Source organism: Acartia tonsa, chromosome 3 (genome assembly GCF_053477335.1).
Source record: "Acartia tonsa isolate MP-2025a chromosome 3, ASM5347733v1, whole genome shotgun sequence".
Classification (NCBI taxonomy): domain Eukaryota; kingdom Metazoa; phylum Arthropoda; class Copepoda; order Calanoida; family Acartiidae; genus Acartia; species Acartia tonsa.
Genome location: NC_137262.1, coordinates 50,071,401 through 50,082,572, shown reverse-complemented (window position 1 = coordinate 50,082,572; position 11,172 = coordinate 50,071,401). Strand labels below are relative to the sequence as shown.

The following is an 11,172-nucleotide window of genomic DNA, read 5'->3' as shown; positions in this document are numbered from 1 at the left end:
AAATATTTTTTACTTTTAAAATGTCATATTTACTTAAAAAGTATGTATCTTCATTTAATTGATTTTAACATTACTATGTACAAATCCTACAATAAAATGTCTCTTAAAATCTTATTTAAAAAATAAGTTTCATTTGAATATGCAAATTTTATAGCTGTTTTCTACTCATATGTTTTTAATATGTAATAAAAGTTTTCTAAATGAGGTACTTAACAAACAAGGATGACTACAACCATACAATCATTAAATCAAATAAACATTTACATGCTCTAGATATTAAAGAAAATAAGCAAGTATACAGATTTGAAATGTGAATTACCAAGCTAATATTGCTTGATTCACTTCTACAAGAGACAAAATTAATTGAAAATGATTGCTAAAATCGAAATATATCTTCATGTCTTAGAATAGTGTATTTTTTTTAAAAATATGTTTAAAAACATACTAACTTTAAAATATTTTAATTAAAAAGAAATTTTGTTACCGGAATATTCATGGAAGGTTTCAAAATATAGGATAATTATGACATGCCTTTCAGATATCTGCATTACCGACCAACAGATACACCTGTAGAAAATCCTAACAAAAAATTAACACACCCTTAACATTAAATTTGCATAATAAAAGGCCGCCATTAATAATGCAGTTTGCAAGCCAAAACAAGGATGATATCGTCCAATAGTATCAAGCATAATTCTACAAAACATGTCTTCCAACTCAGGAAAATTGACTAACGACGAATAAAAACAATTCTTTTACAATATACGGTTTTTAAGTATTTTTTGTTGAAGAGCAAATATATCTTATTCTAATATTGCCGCTTTTAACACTCAAAACATTTTCTATAAAGCTAACTCTCGGTCTAGTTTTTCTTCTAATGCAATTCCCAGCCGATTTATATTCCTAGTTACACTTGCCCCAAAAATTGTTTTTAAAATTAAATTGTTAAAGCTTATCACAGTAACTTCGCATTAATGAAATAGGCAATATAGGCAAACGTTTTTTAGGAAGCAAATATCATATAAAAAACAGCTTTACCTTTTAAATATATCTTTCTTTAATATATTAATTTAACAAACATATTTTGATGGAGAGGCTTCGTATTGCAAAAAGTTAAACAAATAGTTTATATGGACAGGCATGATTTTAATAAGCAGTTATAACCTGTTAGAATAATAAAAATTATAATAAAATCAAAAACTAGTCAGGGATATATGGGACATCAATAACAAAAAACCATATCCAAGAAAAGTTTACTCACAAGACAATGAGGCAGGGAGAATAATGTGTCTTAAATTGTCCTATCTTTGTTCACACTAACAAATTACAAAATTAAAAATCCATTGGACAATCCCTGTATCCGTGTAAATAATAAATAATGCTGCAATATGATTGTTTGCAAATTTGGAATTAAGTCATCATGTGCTTATATTATAAAGTTATTTTTACTTTTTTTACTTTTATACTAGATTTTTAAAGCCTAGTTAGTTTACAAATTTATTACATTTATCCTATTATATAAAGTAGTAAGGTTTTTTTTGTCTACAGCTTAAGATTTCGATCGATTCTGAAACGATTGAGGTCTCCATTTCATGGAAGCTTCACATAGGCCCCAGGATGGTTTTAGGCTATTTTCTGATTTTTCTGTTTTTCCTATCCCTTTCAATAGGAAGCTCCTAGATGCTAGGGGCTATGTCGCTAATTATATTAAGTTTATAATCTTATTTTGTTGTTTATGATTTTATTAATTTAATTATCAAAAATCTAAATAATAGTACTGATTTAGTTTAATAATATTAATTATTGCATTGATTTTTATTGATATTATTGGTTTGTTAGTTTTCAGCTTCACTTCTTTGGATATTGTCTTCCTTATTATCGTAAAAGCAGTTTTTTTGCGACCATTATACATAATATCAATTATTAGTCAGCAGTCCAATCCTATTTCCTCCAATCATAATAACTTGTAATTTTAATATTCTGACATGGATAAACTTACTTTAGGTTTAGAAATTAAGGCCTACTTTAAAGTTGAGCTACTCTACAATTGATGTCCGATACACGTATGACCGCTAACTAAAATTACAATGAAGCTGTGGCTCTTCTTTTTGAAATTGTTTAGAAAAGTAAGACATACATATGTACACTGGCGGATTCACCCCCTAGTGGCCTCTAGGGGCACTTGAGGAAGGGGGAGTTAAATCCCAAAACCCATTTTTTATTTTAGCTCAAAGATTTTTTTAGAGGCAATTTTTCTTGGGATGATGATGGTAATACCCTCTCTGAAAATAGTTATAAACCTTCCTGGGACTTATAGAAGCTACCCTGTTAATGAGGTTAGCGAGATCCTTCGGTACAAACAAACAAACAGACATATAGACATCGCTCTACTTTCTATTATAGATAATAGCAATGATTAAATAGGTGTTTTCTAAACTTTATATAAAAAGCCCAGACATTCTTCAAGCTTTAATAATTACCTACATGACCGTGACTTTTCAAAATTTTCAAGACCATCAGTTTATTACATATTAGGTAATTTATATGTATACACTTTTTTTATTGTTAGGGCCATAAAAACTTATTTTCAACATTAGGGATGCCCTGACTCTAAATACCCTATATTTTGACCAAGATAATGACAACAGAAAATGAAAATAAAATGTAATACAGTGATTAAAGAAGATCTTTAAACATTTACAGTAAATCATATATGTACTGTAAAGTAAAAATTTGTATGTCTTTTGTCATTCAGGAACAGGTTTTAGGCTATTATGCCAAAGGACACGTCTAAACAGTAGGAAATAACCCAAAAGGCTACATAGGTCAAGCAATATATGTTTAATATGAACAACTAATGTAAATTTGTTAGGTGTGTTCGCGGTTTTGTCGAAGGTGTTGAAGGTAGAGCCCGAGTTCTGTAGAATAGAAACCAATTTGTAAACTCTATACAAGAACTGAGGGAAGTACATAAAAACGAATATCCTAAATTTTGACCAATAAAACAGCTGTCGAAAATAAAAATAAACTGTAATACATTGGTTAAAGAAAGTATTTATACATTTACAGTAAATCTTATACTGTAAAGAAATAAGTTTGTGCCTATATTTTTTAAGATCTCGTAAACTGGTAGTCTGAGTGTTCAACCATTATAAGTGACTTTCAAAGTTAGATTTTGTGCTTTTTAACCAATAGACCAGTCAAATCTCTATGGAAAGACCCTTAAGGCTGAGTGGGGCAAGCAAGTAGTAAATGAAAAAACTATTTTAAATAGTAAATTGTACGTATTTTTGCATTTTAAAGAAAAAATGCGTATAGCCTAAGTTATGTAGAATAAATAAAAGGTAATCTGTAATCTCTTTACACAACCTAAGGGAAGTACACTGCAGGCGAACGAACAGAGACTCACTCTTTTAGTGGCTGCGCTAGTTTTGAAGCCGGGTAATCATTATTTCATAAGTTGGGCGTCTTGAAATTAATTGGGTTACTTTGCACATTTTTAATAGCTTTATACAATTTTACAATCATAACAGTGTGGACAACAAGCAGGACAATATCCAACAAAGTTAAGCTTGAAATTAATTTATAAATTACTTCAAAATTCTCAATGAATATACTTAAATAGACTTGATGACAATTATACTTCGCTTTTAACATTATACCTAATTGGGAAATCAATTTTCTAAAAATCAAATGAATAGGATAATTATATCATATTAAATATTGTTTTAAGGACCAAAATTATCTTGTTTAAAGTGGCTTTAATTTTAAAGTTTCCACGCTTTCTTAATTGTACCTAACTGTTGCAGGAGTCACAATTAAAAGATCGCAATCAATAGGACAATTCTAACATGACAAAATTAACGATAAGAAATATCTGTTTTCAACGTAAGGACCTTACAAAATTTTAAAATGTTTCTACAGGGTCATTCAAGAGAAATGATTTTTTTTAAAACATAATTATGCATAGAAAATAAAACAATTATGTAAAATCCTTTATATATTTGGAAAACCTATTATGAGACATTTATGTTTTAAATATTTGAAAATGATTATTTCAACAAATTATGTCCTAAAAACCGGTTTTCCAAAGGCCTTTTTTTCGAAGATTTATTGATTTAAAGGTTGGAAAAAAATGTGCACCTTTTTGAAATTCAAATTGCGAAGCTTGTGTTAATAGTAGAAAAATGTTATGCATATCGTTAGAATCGTCATAAGCTCTATTTTTTTAACATATGAAAACCTTTCCAGTGCTACGCATGGTATTTGAGCTACGAGGTAAAATGTTCCAATTTCTTAAAACTTTTCAACCTTTTTCTCAAATTTTTCAACGTAGCTCCTAAACTATAAAAAGCACAAAAACGGGTCTTATATTTTCAAAAATTAGAGCTTATGACGATTCCAACGATATGCGCAACATTTTTCTACTATTAACACAAGCCAAGCAATTTGAATTTTAAAAATTTGTGTACTTTTTGCACACCCTTTAAATCAATAAATCTTCGAAAAAAAGGCCTTTGGAAAAACCGGTTTTTAGGACATAATTTGTTGAAATAATCATTTTCAAATATTTGAAACATAAATGTCTCATAATAGGTTTTCCAAATATATAAAGGAGTTTACATAATTGTTTTATTTTCTATGCATAATTAAGTTTTTAAAAAAATCATTTCTCTTGAATGACCCTGTATGATACATAATCATTTAAACAGAAATTTAACTAATATTTAAAAGTGAAAATATATAACACAAAGAAAGCAAAAAATGATTTAGCCATGGCCTTTATAAGTAATTTTACACATGGTTTTGTTTCTGATTTTTTGCCATAAACTTTGCATGATTTTTTTACTTATTCGAGCGGAAAAGTTTGTTATGCAATGTATAAATAAGAATGTCTATGTTCACACGTAGCGCAGCAATATCAATCTTGAGGATGAGGGTATTTTTTTATTGTTTATTTCTCTTGGGAGGGTGATGTTACCCGAAAATTATAATAACCATTACTTATACCAATAAGAAGCTTCACTGTAAAGGAGAACTATATCGGTCTAATGAGATTAAGCACTACGCTCAAAGACACAGATAAACATACATTGCATTTTAGGATATATACAGATGGAAGGAAACGTTATGGTTTATTTTAATTGTATAGAGTAGCTGCACCACTAAAAATCAAAGCCGATTAATAAGCACTATTTTCTCTGTTTAATGTACATTTAATTTATTAATTGCATAGCTTGTCTAAAACTTATTAGATACACACTTTTTATTTTAAAAAAATAATTCAAGGATAACAATTTTAATGCAGTCTGTGCATTTGTGTATTTGGCACCAGTAAAAAAGGGGGAAAGTAAGGAACCATAATTTAATTCTTACCTTAATTATTAGGGTTTATTTTAAGAGAATATTATTTTTCTTTTTCTTTGTTATTTTAGAACATAATTTTAGGAGGCCACCAGCAGAAATTATTTAAATTTCCATTGTCCACTCTCGCTTCTACCCTGGTAGTTTTATATTATTTATATTTTATGTTATTTTGGACATAATTATTCTTGTTGTCATTGAATATACATAGAGAAAATTAAAACAGTTAAAGTTGAAATTACTCCACAAAAACAAAGACGTCTAATGCATAAGAATATATAATTGTTTCGTTGCACTAATTCCGTTTGTTTTGGAAAAATCTTATAACTTGAAAGAGTATTATATCAATCCCCCCCTTTTTTTTAAAGAGGACATTTATTTCCTTAAAAGTTAAAACTTAAAGTAATGAAAAATATCTTCATTGTGGTAATGTTAATATATTGTTAATTATGATACCATGGTTATTCGATGTAAATAACTGACATGCGATTGTTATGGAGTAGATGCGCTAAATAAAACGTGTATGGTGCTTCTTAAAAACTTATAAAGTTAGGTTAAGTTTATTAAGGTTAGGGATAGTTTTCCGCAGTGGCTAGAAACAACGGGTAGGTGGGTAATAGTTGCTCCACTTATACTATAAGAGATTCTATAGAGTTTTATTAAATCAAAATTATTCTAGAAATCAAAGTCTAAAACTCAAGTCTAATGCCCTTGATATAATTTTAGTAGCAAAACTTCTTTTCAAGTCTACATGCCTTTTCCTTATGTTAATTATTTCCCTTTATATGTTACCCTTTTAAATTAAATTGGTTGCATGCAAAAATATTTCAATAACCGCTTAATCAAGATGATTTTAAGATGTTTACAGTGGAGCTTTTTATTAGTCATGGAAAGGTTCTTTTCACCCCCAATGAGAAATAGCCCCAAGAAAAAAAAAGAAATCTCTAGGGGAGTAGCCGCTAGTATTATATAAATTAAAAATTAAATCATTTTCTAATTTCAATAACAAATAATATTAAAAGCATATCGTTATAATAATTTATGGAACACAGTAATAGTGTCTGACTGATTATGACGTAACAAAAAAAATTAGCCAATGAGAGGCCGTTATTGACCAATGGTAAAATTTATAGGGGCCTCTCATTGGCTAATTTTTTTTGTTACGTCATAATCAGTCAGACACTATTACTGTGTTCTAATTTATGAGAAAATTATATTAACATGAATGAAACATGTTTCCGTTCGCTATGACAACATTTAACAGAGATTTAGGGATGTGCCAATGAAAGAAAAACTATACAAATAAAATATAATGTCATTGTGTTGACATCCAATGTCAATGGTTTAAGACGATTATATGTAATTAAATGACATTATATCAATCTGTTGATGCATTACAAGCGCAAAAGTTTTACAGGTATTCGATCTTTTCAACAAGACTCTTTATATTGGAAGATATTGTAGTTTCTTCGATGAAACGTTTACAGCATGCAACCTATTTTACTAAATAAACAATAGTGAATGGCTATTAACCCTTAACGGTCGGGGGGGGGGGGGCGTTGAACGCCCCCCCATCCGGTTTTTTCTATCTCATTTTCTGTGTGTGAAAGATAAAGAGCCCAAACTGCTTGACTTTTTTAAGTATGGGTATGACACACAACTGAGAGTTGGAATTTTTTGAATATCTCCATCCTGGCGGGCACAGGATGCCAGCAAACCTGGCAGGGTCATCCAGGTAAAGAGCAAAAATATTTTTTTGACTAAAACAAAGCATTTTATCATACCAAAATACTAAAAAATCCTCTAGTAGTACATCCTTATATGAAATACAGGTGTTCAAGTCACTTTCAGGTTCCAGGTGTGATCCTGCAGGTCCTGATCCTCCAGGTCTCCAGAAATCTTTAAAAGGCTCCTGTGGCCGCAATTTTTGACTTAGAGACTTCAAATTTTAAACTTAAGCTTTTCTTACATGTCTACATAACGTATTAAAATTTCATGAAGATCCGCCGCCGTTTTCCCGCCGACCGCCGACTGCGGCGGCTGGCAGCTGCCAAGTACAGCTGCGGCCGCTGAAATTTATATTTTGATATTTCTAATGTAAAATTTACATAAAAATAAACATTTTCTGGGAAAAAATTTTTCTTCTAGCTTCAAAAATAAGAAAATTACAGCCGTTTGAAATTTTTAAACAAAAAAAGACCTAAAAACAAAGGTTGTTAAATAAAAGGGTAAAGGAAGCGAAAATTGACTTAGACTTATAAAAGGTCGGAAATTCATTATCAAACAGGGGACTTGCACAAAAAAATTTAGCCCTCTAGCTTTAATAGGAACTGAGATAATTAGGGGGGGCGTTGAACGCCCCCCCCCCCCCCCCGACCGATTAAGGTGCGGCAAGGGGCCCGACTGTAAAGGGTTAAAACCTATAAGTTACCGATGTTTTTTTCATGATTTACAACTTACCATATCCCTATATATCTATGATTATTTATTCTTGACATAGCTTCAAATTTGTTCCAATTAGCAAATTTATATTTAGCCTGTGAAAGACGGTTTATTTAGAGCGAGGCTACTCTATATGTCTTGCTTTTATAAGTGGGTATGTCCATCGGTAAAGCACCTTTTAATAACTTGCTCTATTTTTCTAATTGATCGTGCATATGTCTAATGGTAATAGGGGTAATCAGAATTGATGATAAAAGGGAATAGGTTTCATAAAATTGTGGTAAAAAGAAATGTAGGTAAAGCTATATAATCATCCTTTTTATTTGCACAATAAAAACATTTTTTTGATTATATATTTGTTAAAAATGTTATGCTATTTTTTTGGTATTTTTGGACGCATTCGTATTTGTTATCAATAGAACCTTTTAGCCAAGCCCTTATTTGTACTTTGATATGTTTCTGCAATGAAGTAAATGTTCTACTAATAAGTAATAAAGCATACAGTTTTATCAGAGTTAATTGTTTACAATTAATTTAAAAAACTGTACTGTTCTATCAGGTAAAAATGTTCACCATTTCATTGCTGCGGTACTTATGAATCTAATTTGTTGTTATTAACAGATTAGATTTTTTGGATGCTCTCTTGCTTGATTTAGTTATATTGTTAGAACACCACTAACTTATGTTTATGTTCATTTGACAATCATATACAAAAGAAGAAACAAGCTACATACTTGCGACAAAGAATACAATTAATATACATCAATATTATACATAAATAACGTTATTCATAAAGCAATAACATATACATTGCATTAATTGTTAACAAGAATGACATCAGTCAAAAGCGAGAAAGGATATGTTCAATAGCTGAGTAAATCACTTTTCTCAATAGATAAAAAGAACAGGTGAACAGACAATGTTAGTTATAGAGAATAGATGCTTATTATAATCAAAACAAAAAACATCTTTATTTAAAATGATGTTTTCTTCATTAGAATCTTAATAAATATTTGTAAATAAATATTTACTTCCTTACAAGAAAAGCTGAAATTAATGCCAAAAAATATGTTTAAGTATTTAAAAATACCAATTACTTAGCGAAACAATTAGTGCAAACGAGCAAAACCTCTCAGAATGATGAATTACATCCAAAGTAGCGAAAATTATTATAACTTATTCGTATATAAAAGTAATAATATGTACTCATTGTCTATTTGGTCTGTCTCAGGTACAGCGAGGCGCGAACTGACATGGCTTTGTTTTACAGTTAAGCTTTCTTTATGTCCCGAGGTTTTTATCTATTTTTCGGAGAGGTTAAAACTAAATTAGTTGTTGGGGTATTTTTTCTTCTCTACATCTTTAAAGTGAGACTTTGCACATAAAAACGGTTTAAAAACGATCTTAAAAAACTTTTAGAGCAACTTTGCTACCTAAAACTGACCTTCAATTACAGTTTTAAAGTAATTATATAATAGCAATGTTAGAAAGACAATTACATATATTTATGTAATGGGTTTGGCATACAATTTAACTACATGTCAAAAAGACTACAAATTCTTTGTATTCTAGCAAAGGATAGAAAACACCCAAGTTAACCATAGACTTTTTAAGTCATAGTTTTTAGTATTTTTAAGTCTTATATGTTTAAAACTAAAAATGTATATTAATTTCCTTTATTTATATGCTATTGGCTGTGCCTCTAGTATCCTAGAAATTATAGGAAGCTTCCCGTGATAGGAAAAAATAACTGGTCATCTTTTTCTGAAATTTTTACAAACGTCTAGGGTGTTAATAAGTCAACAAGTTAAATATATTTTATATAAAAGTCAAATGTCTTTAAATGTGCTTATAATATGACTCATTTTTACACATTACACCTTTACTTTGAAGCGCTAAAAAGTGTCATATGTGACGTCATAAAAAATGCCTTAAAAAGGTATTAGAGGAGAAGTGGGAAAGAAAATCTCTAAATAAGAGATGGATAATAGACGTATTTTTATGACGACACACATGACACTTTCCAGAGCTTCCTTTACTCTCAAAATTTGTAAATGTTCTATGAATATTGAGAAGAGAGGAAATATGTCTACTCCTTTTTATCTGAACAGATAATCCAGCAATCCTTCTACCCTCAACTTGTACAGGGTATGAAAGGGATGTGGAATGTAGATAAAAGAAAAAAAAGTGTATTGTGTTTAATATCAATAATAAAGCTATACTCGAGATTTAAGTACAGCATCATTATGACGATTATACAGCACCGACAAAAGATGCAATCAATAACAATATACAGCATGGGCAATTTACCAGATATTTACGTTTTCTTTTTAAACAACATAACAATGAGCAACTTTTAAACAAATTTACCTACACTTTGTTTCGATTTTTATTCATTTATATTCTGATTATTAAGTTCTGAACTCTACAAGTGTTAATGTTCGTTTGTTCTACCGTTTCAGAGCTTCGCTTTTATGGATATTGTCATCCTTGTTTTTTTTAAATCAACTAAAACATTTAACAAATAAATTTAATGTTACATCCATTCTTTTTTATTCCTGGGTTACGTTTCTACATCACCAATACTCCCTGTTTACAATTATGATAACTGGTGTCCACAAAATACAGGCAACTGGAATAACATTTTTAAACAATTTAAGAGCTTTATATGCTCCAGCAAGAGCCTTTGTCTGCCACTTTAATGATTGCCTCGTTATTATTTGGTTTAATAGAAACCAGGAACCAAAGATAAGACAATACATTATATTTTCTCATTCAATCCCAATGATAAAAAAAAACATTTTTGTTATTCTGTAGATAACAATTATTATTTCAAAGGTAGGGCACTTCTACTTTTTAACCATGCAATCAAGATTTGAAATAAATATCAAACTATTGCGAATGAGAGAACGTGTATATAAAACTTTGTGTACCATAGTAATTTACAATCTAAGGTCACCCCCCTCCTAGGATGTAGACCCACAACCGACAATATGTCATCTCAATTCAAAAATTATCCAGCCGTCATTGAGCAATCAGCAAAAATCAACTGACTGATTTAAAATTGTCTGCTGCCAAGTTAACAATAATGGCCTTTGCTATTCTAGTCTGGTGCCATGCAACATATGGATACTCTCCGATAAACATCCCACACAAAATCCTCTACACAAAACAAATCTTCCGGTAATAGTGCTTGTATAGATTATTTCTTTCATTTGTACAACTTGTATTGTAAGTGAGTGTAAGTATTTATATTGTGGTATGCGGCAGCTCTGGACCATGCAGAACCCAAGACATTATAGTGATGCTACGCACCTAGCTAAATCCTGTTATTCTACAATTATAAAGCCACCTGAAAATATGCCA

At 30.0% G+C, this 11,172-nt stretch overlaps 2 protein-coding genes across 2 annotated transcripts in view; both read left to right on the top strand.

Moving 5' to 3' along the window:
• Positions 1 to 318: 318 nt before the first annotated feature.
• Positions 319 to 11,172, top strand: part of LOC145314502 (alpha-crystallin B chain-like) — a 390,513-nt gene continuing 379,659 nt past the window's right edge. The window contains exon 1 of the mRNA XM_080154427.1: positions 319 to 353. The gene's annotated coding sequence lies outside the window, so the exon portion shown is untranslated. The remainder of the gene's footprint in view (positions 354 to 11,172) is intronic.
• The window catches only part of LOC145314933 (uncharacterized), a 110,201-nt gene continuing 99,348 nt past the window's right edge, over positions 320 to 11,172 (top strand). The window contains exon 1 of the mRNA XM_080155009.1: positions 320 to 354. The gene's annotated coding sequence lies outside the window, so the exon portion shown is untranslated. The remainder of the gene's footprint in view (positions 355 to 11,172) is intronic.